This window comes from Arachis hypogaea, chromosome 18 (genome assembly GCF_003086295.3).
Source record: "Arachis hypogaea cultivar Tifrunner chromosome 18, arahy.Tifrunner.gnm2.J5K5, whole genome shotgun sequence".
Taxonomy (NCBI): Eukaryota; Viridiplantae; Streptophyta; class Magnoliopsida; order Fabales; family Fabaceae; genus Arachis; species Arachis hypogaea.
Window position 1 is genome coordinate 42,419,199 of NC_092053.1, and position 6,349 is coordinate 42,425,547.

At 38.6% G+C, this 6,349-nt stretch overlaps 1 non-coding gene across 1 annotated transcript; it reads right to left on the reverse strand.

The window, feature by feature from the left end:
* Positions 1-5,899: 5,899 nt before the first annotated feature.
* LOC112774681 (small nucleolar RNA R71) lies at positions 5,900-6,003 on the reverse strand. Its single transcript, XR_003189152.1, has one exon. It is a non-coding gene; the product is annotated as a small nucleolar RNA R71 (small nucleolar RNA).
* Between the last annotated feature and the right edge of the window lie 346 nt (positions 6,004-6,349).

Below are 6,349 nucleotides of genomic sequence, written 5' to 3' on the forward strand. Positions count from 1 at the left end.
CACCCCGCGGATCTAGTGACTCAAGTCTCTCCTTGACACGGTCGCACCACAAGCATATAGTTGAAATCTCAACCATTGATGCTCAGAGCCTTGCAACTTAGCTTTTTTTGGGGAGGGTGCTTTGCACCTTGAGCCTAGTGATGTGTGAGCATCTTTTCTATATTTTCTTATTATTTTTTATATCAGTTTATTAAGTTTTATTGAGATTATAATGTTTGAAGCCTGTTTGGATGCTACTTTGAGGAGCATTATGGTTTTACTTATTTCAGGAAATATCTGGGCGAGTTTGGCATAGTTCGTGCAGAAGGAAAGGAAGAAATGTGAAGCTGCCAAGCTGGCACTAAACGCCACTACTGGACGTTTGGCGCCTAGCGTCTGGTGTGGCGTGCAAGGTCTCTGACGGGCAGGCGCTAAATGCCGAGCTTGGCTTTTAGCACCAGGAAGACCGTAACACACGCAAAACTCTCTTCCTCAGCGGCGCTAAACGCTGAGCCTGGTGTTTAGCGCCAGCATCGCGTTTTGGACTTCAAGGAAAGGGCTTCACCGGTTGAAGATTTCAATAATAATTAGTTTTATTTTTATTTCTTTTATTTGTTGTTAGTACAAAACACAATCTTTTAGGTTTAGATATTATTTTATTTTATATATTTTATTTTATTTTTCAAATCAATGAGGTTAGATATAAAAAGGAAAAAGATTCAACCCTTCGGGCTTCTTCTTCTCTCTCTACCTCATTCTACACTCTACACACTTTTGGGAATCCTAGTTTTTCTCTAAACCATGAGTAACTAAACCTCCATTGTTAAGGTTAGGAGCTCTGTTTATTCTATGGATTAATATTATTGTCATTATACTTTCAACCAATGCACTTATTTATATTCAAGGATTACTTTTGTTCTTCATCTTATGAATTTGAGTTTATTGGACGATAGCTCTTTTTCTACATGAATTCTTGTTGATTCTTGAAAAAGTTAACTCACTTGAATAACAGCTTGAAAGTAACTCCTCCTAAATCACTAATTTCCTGGACTTAACATGATACGTGGTATATAATTATCTTATATTTGGGTAATTAGGGTTTATATGGCTAATAAACTAGAATTGGACCTAAACCTTTAATCTTAATTAAGTGATCAAGGAATTGGCGGTTGATTAGGTTAGAGGAGGCTAAATCACTAAGGAATTAGGGTTTAATTAATTAAAGTTTCCCATAAATTGAATCTTGCATGATTAAAGTAATTGATAAGAACCATTAATCCGAAAAAATAAATATCTCTAAAACTTTAACTATTTTCTCATATAATCTTCACAACCTGTTTACTGATTGCTTTCTTAATTTCTCTAAGTACTGTTTAATGCATTTGAATCCAAAACACTCTTTTCTATTTATCTGACTAAGTGAATTACTCAACTATTGTTGCTTGGTCCATCAATCCTCGTGGGATCGACCCTCACTCACCTGAGGTATTACTTCGTACGACCCAGTGCACTTGCCGGTTCAATTGTGGGATTCTAAATCTGCACCATGTTTTTAGTGCCGTTGCCGGGGATTGACTATGATTGACAACTATCCGTTGTTTGATTGCTTAGATTAGACGTTTTCGCTTTAATTTTGTTTAATTTCTTTCTTTGAATTTTCAAAAATTAGCTTTAAATTATTTAAAAAAATTTCCCTTAATTTCTAAACTTAAGTTTGGTGTCCCTTTAGTTGTTTTATTTTGTTTTTCCTAATTATTTTTTTCTTTCATTATTTTCGAAATTGGTAGCTTATTTCTATTTATTAATTTTTGAAATTTTAGTGTTATTTATTCAGTTTACTTTATTTTATTTCCTTTACTCAGGTTACCTCACTCGGAATTCTCTTTACCGTAACGTAAAGATTCCCACTTTTTCTTATTTTTCGTTTGTTTATGAGCAGGATCAGAAATAAGGAACCTCTTCTTGACTTTGATCCTGAGATTGAGATAACTTTTAGGATGCATTTACACAGGCTAGAGCTTACAAGGCTGCTGAGAATCTCAAAGATAATTTTGAGAAGAAATCTGAAGAGGTCATTATGGAGCTGAACAACAATAATGTTGTTAACCCCAATGTTCTCAATGCTCTTGATGAGCGGATATTTTATACGCTTATTGGTAATCTGAAAAATCATAAAAATGATTCTTGAAGCAAGAAAAAGCAGTGAATACAAAGCTTGCAAAAAAAAAAGCAAGCAGAAAAAGCCAATAACCCTTAAAACTAAAAGGCAAGGGTAATAAAAAGGATCCAAGGCTTCGAGCATCAGTGGATAGGAGGGCCTAAGGAAATCAAATCCTGGTCTAAGTGGCTAATCCAAGCTGTCCCTAACCATGTGCTTGTGGCGTGAAGGTGTCAAGTGAAAACTTGAGACTGAGCGGTTAAAGTCAAGGTCCGAAGCAAAGAGAAGAGTGTGCTTAAGAACCCTGGACACCTCTAATTGGGGGCTTTAGCAAAGCTGAGTCACAATCTGAAAAGGTTCACCCAATTATGTGTCTGTGGCATTTATGTATCCGGTGGTAATACTGGAAAACAAAGTGCTTAGGGCCACGGCCAAGACTCATAAAAGTAGCTGTTTCAAGAATCAACATACTGAACTAGGAGAATCAATAACACTATCTGAATATTGAGTTCCTATAGATGCCAATCATTCTGAGCTTCAATGGATAAAGTGAGATGCCAAAACTGTTCGGAAGCAAAAAGCTACTAGCCCCGCTGATGCCAGGGCATCTTGGCCAGTTTCACTGACCTTTTCTTTACTGTTTTTAGGGTAGTTTCATGCATTTCTTTAGGAAATAAGCTAGTTTTGGGTAGATATTCACCTACACCTTGATTCAAGCATACATTGTGCATTTTACATTATTTCTTGAGGATTTTGCATGAATTTAGTGACAAATTGTATGCTGCATTACCCATGACTTGGACTAGAACTTTGATGCACTCTATTGCTTGATTTCAGGACCAAAGGAAGCAAGGAAAGGGAGGTAACTTGCAAGGTTAATGAGAAAAGTGATTGCCAATAATACTCTCAAAGCCATCATTGCCCATGTTAAGAGTCACGTTAACTAAGTCAACGTGCACTCTAACGTGGAGAAGGGAAGTTGAGCCAACGTTAGTGACACTTAACATTGTCACTAACGTTGGCAAACACTCATGAGTGGCCACGTTAGATCCCACGTTAACCTAGTTAACGTGGCCTCTAACGTTAAAGGGGGAAGAGAAGCCAACGTTAGTGACATTCAACATTGTCACTAACGTTGGCCTAAGGATGCAACACACCACGTTAACTCCCACGTTAACTTGGTTAACGTGGGAGCTAACGTGAGAAGTGAGAGTTGTCGACAACGTTAGTGACACTCGACATTGTCACTAACGTTGGAAGCAACCACACAACCCCCGAAGGAGCCACGTTAACTTAGTTAACGTGGAATCTAACGATGAGGAATGAATGATGAGCCAACGTTAGTGACACTCAACATTGTCACTAACGCTGGGATGGCTAAGAATAGCCACGTTAGAAGCCACATTAACCTAGTTAACGTGGACTCTAACGTGAGATCTAGGGGCACATTGGAACGTTAGTGACAATGTTGAGTGTCACTAACATTCTCGAAATTTGGCAAGGCCACGTTAGAAGCCACGTTAACCTAGTTAACGTGGGCTTTAACGTGAAGCAAATAGGGACACACTGGAACGTTAGTGACAATGTTGAGTGTCACTAACATTCTCGAAGTTTGGCAAGGCCACGTTAGAAGCCACGTTAACCTAGTTAACATGGGTTCTAACGTGAGGCAAAGGGGTACATTGGAACGTTAGTGAAAATGTTAAGTGTCACTAACGTTCTCGAACTTATACTTTCACTAAATGTTAACACCCCTAACGCCCTGAGCTAAAATCTCTGCCCACTTAGCACTTTCTCTCTGCAAGTAAAGCCAAGCCCAAATGAAGAAAAGAACTGCTTCAAACTCAAGATCCAAAGGCCCAAGACTTGAAGAGCAAACTAGAAGCTGAGAAGAGTAGTATATATAGGAGTAGCTTTGAATTGTTAAGGGAGTTCTAAAAGTTGGAAAAAGAGAATTACTCTCTGTATTTTACTTTCTCTGTAATTTCTAGTTCTATGATGTATTCTCCATCTTTATTTTCATTTTCAAGAGCTATGAACAACTAAACCCCTTTCATTGGGTTAGGGAGCTCTGTTGTAATTTGATGGATCAATACTAATTTTCATTATTCTTCTTCCATCTTTTCTCTTGATTTTACTTGAAAGCTTTCGATCTTCATCCCATTGAGTAGTTATCTTGGAAGAGAAGCTATTCAAACTTGGATCTCTTTTGAACCTTGAAAGAGGAATGAAGAGATCAAGCTAGAAATGCTTTCTCATGCTGGACCAAATTGGGTTTGGATGCGTATGTGACTATAACCCTCTCAATTCTTGATTTGGGAAATGCATGTGGTATAATCAGTGACCATACTTCATCTCTTCTCATGAGCAATTGACCAAGGAATTGGCTATTGATCAAGATTTGAGAGATTGAATTGCAAGAAATTGTAATTCAATCACTTAAGATTGCCAAGGAGATCAATGAGTGCATTGATTGAGGAAGAGATGAAAATGAACTTGATCCGGAGAATTGCAACATCTCCTAAGCCCAATGAACTCCTCATCTCTAATCTTACCCATTCTCTTTAATTTCTGCCATTTACTTTTATGAGCAAATCCTCATTCCCATTTACAATTCTGCAATTTATTTTCAATCATTTACTTCCAGTCCTTTAATTCTAGCATTTACTTTTCTATTATTTACATTCCCGCCATTTTATTTTCTGCAACTCTCAACCCAAATTCTGGATTCGCTCAACTAAAACATTCTTCTCATTAAAGTTGCTTGATCAATTAATCCCTGTGGGATTCGACCTCACTCTATTGTGAGTTTTTACTTAACGACAAATTCGGTACACTTGCCGAAAGGAGATTTGTTGAGAGACAAGTTTTCCGTGCATCAAGTTTATGGCGCCGTTGCCGGTAATTGATTGTGCATCAACAATGATTAAATTGGAAGATCACTGGATTGAGCATTTTTATTTTTGTGAATTTTATTTTCTGTTTGAGTGATTTACTTTTTGTTTTTGTTAAACTTCTTCCCTTCCCCCTCTACTCTTTTGTTTTACTTTGTTATTTTCAATTCTGTTTGCTAACCCACTAACTATTTGATATATTGCATCACCCACAACTAACAGTAATTCTGACACAAATACTTTCTGCACCTATCTTTTCTTGCTTGCACTTGATGGTTGTATGATAGGGAGAAGAAGCGGGGCTTCAACTTCCTTCGATTCTGAACCTGAGAGGACCTTCCTTAGATTAAGGAGGGAGGCAAGAGGAAAGAAAGTGGTTGGTGCTGAGGAAGAAGAGGAATTCTTTGAAACAAACATGGAAGACAACATGGAAAACCATCATGAAGAAGAGGATCACAACCATGGGAGAGGAGGTAGAGCAAATCATGCTGGAGAGGATAGAAGAGTTTTGGGTTTTTACATCAATCCAAACCCAGGCAATTGTGGAAGTAGCATCCAAAAGCCAACAATCCATGCCAACAACTTTGAACTTAAACCACAGCTCATCACCCTTGTTCAGAACAACTGCTCATTTGGAGGAGGTGTTCAAGAAGACCCCAATCAACATTTGACCACCTCCCTGAGAATATGTGACACAGTGAAGTCTAATGGTGTTCATCCTGACGCCTATAGACTGCTCCTATTTCCATTCTCACTTAGGGACAAAGCAGCCAAGTGGCTGGAATCCTTCCCAAGGGAAAGCTTGACAACTTGGGAAGACGTGATGAACAAATTTTTAGCAAGATTTTACCCTCCTCAACGAATCAATAGGCTGAGAGCTGAGGTCCAAACTTTCAGGCAACAAGATGGTGAGACTCTATATGAAGCATGGGAGAGGTTCAAGGACTTAACAAGGAGGTGTCCACCTGACATGTTCAACGAATGGGTGCAGCTACACATTTTCTATGAAGGACTCTCTTATGAGACAAAGAAGGCCGTAGACCATTCACCCGGAGGATCTTTGAACAAGAAGAAGACTATTGAGGAAGCCATAGATGTTATTGAAACAGTAGCAGAGAACGACTACTTCTATGCTTCCGAAAGAGGGAACACAAGAGGAGTAATGGAGCTAAACAATGTAGATGCTCTGTTGGCCCAAAACAAGCTCATTACCTAGCAGCTGGCTGACCTCACCAAGAAGATGGAGATAAACCAAGTAGCAGCAATCTCCACTTCATCAACAACCCAAGAAGGAGTGAATGAAGAAGCAGAGGGGAGT